The sequence below is a fragment of the Scylla paramamosain genome, chromosome 3 (genome assembly GCF_035594125.1).
Source record: "Scylla paramamosain isolate STU-SP2022 chromosome 3, ASM3559412v1, whole genome shotgun sequence".
In the NCBI taxonomy this organism is placed as follows: Eukaryota; Metazoa; Arthropoda; class Malacostraca; order Decapoda; family Portunidae; genus Scylla; species Scylla paramamosain.
The window spans coordinates 30,720,522-30,722,348 of NC_087153.1; positions in this window are offsets into that span (position 1 = coordinate 30,720,522).

Sequence of the window (1,827 nt, forward strand, 5' to 3'; positions counted from 1 at the left end):
TGATATTGTTACTGAGGGCAAGAAATCACAATATTTAAATATCCGTGCGTATCATATAGAGAAATAATTTCTCTTTCACAATACTAATAACATAATCTTGCCGATAAGACTTAACTATAAGATTCGTGTGATTCAGGACAAAGGTGTAAGTACTTACTGTACATTAACTTGTAGATCCCATAGTGTTTGTTATATCTGTTTCTGAGTGCTACCGTAGTTATAACATTTGTTATTTTGTTTTGGTAAAGAGTTCCATTTGTTAACTATTCTGCGTGTGAACGTGTGTTGTTTGTGTTTCGCGGCGTCTCTAAATATTTGTTTGGAGTGTCTATTATGTTCAGGGAGGGTATAATACTAAAATTCTTGGCTATGTTGGTATCTACTGTCTGGAAGAATGAATGTTCGTCTACATTTTTTTTTTTTTTTTTTTGCAGTCGTTCATTATTCCCAAGTCCTTCATCACGTCTCTCATTTCTTTTTCTGTCTGCAGCTTGATTTTTTTTTTCAAAGGGAACATTTCCAAGTGTTGGTATTTTTAAATGTCTACTGTTTTTTTTTTTTTTTTTTTTTTTTTTTTTTTTTTTTTTTTTTTTTTTTTTTACGTATCCCAGGCGGGATCGACAGCGTGTCCTGTTGGTGGTACAAAGCTGCCCGTCGCGGTTGAGCGGTGAGACAGTGGCGAGCGGCATATGGCTGAACGAGAAACAAAAATAATAGGGAAAAAAAAAAAAAAAGTTGCCGGCGTTAGACATGTGTTAAAATCTGATACAAAGAAAGGATATAAAAAATATTTAATTCCTTCCTAAAAAAAAAAAAAATAAATAAATAAATAGATAAAAAATAAAATAAATAAACACGAAGTGAGTCAAAGGTGAGATGTAGGGGGGGGGTGGCGAGGAATACCTGTCGTACACATATCAAATTCACACGTGAACGTATCTGGTGTACACATGTACATTATGAATCCTTCTTCAGTCCGTGGATTTTCCTGGGAGTCTGATTGGTCATTATTTCATCATAATTGTTTCTCTTGTCATTAAAAAAAAAAAAAAAAAATCTTCGTGTCAGACCATTATTTTCTTGCATATTTATTTATCAAACACAATGGAATGTTGTGGGTACATTATTATAAGTAGGATTTGCTCTCTCTCTCTCTCTCTCTCTCTCTCTCTTAGCCAAGATCGCATTCTTTCGGATGCAATCACCACAGTAAATTTACCACAGTAACCACACAACTGACTGACTCCCAACACACTGGGTATGGTGGCAGTATTCTTCCATTCCGGATACATGCGTAGTTTACACTGCAGCTGATCCGCATGTCCTTCCTGTAGCGGAACAAGTAACATAACTTTGCTGATAAGGAAATGCATGATAATGTATTCCATTTCTATTGAAAGATGGCAGCCATGGGCTTCAGGATTGGCACTGAAGCCAATCCATGTATTTTGAGATCAGTGGCTGGGAACAAGAAAAAGATAAAAGATTAAAGAAATAATAAGTAGGTAAATAAACAACAAAATAATCTTTCTTTCACCTTATAGAGGCGCACATTTAGTCGCCATCACCAACTCGTAATTTTTGCGTTTATATGCTTATATACTTATAAGAACTCTACTTTCATCATCCCATCTTGTCATTTCACATTTTCCTTTTCAAATTGCTAATTTCCACGTGTCAGCGTTGGCAGTGGTATTCTATTCCTTAAACTTCTTACCTCCAGATACACTTCTCCATTTGCAAATTATCGTATAACACGTAATTACTACTTTTAATTTTTGTATATATATATTTTTTTTACCCATTCTCTATGTTTGCATGAAACTG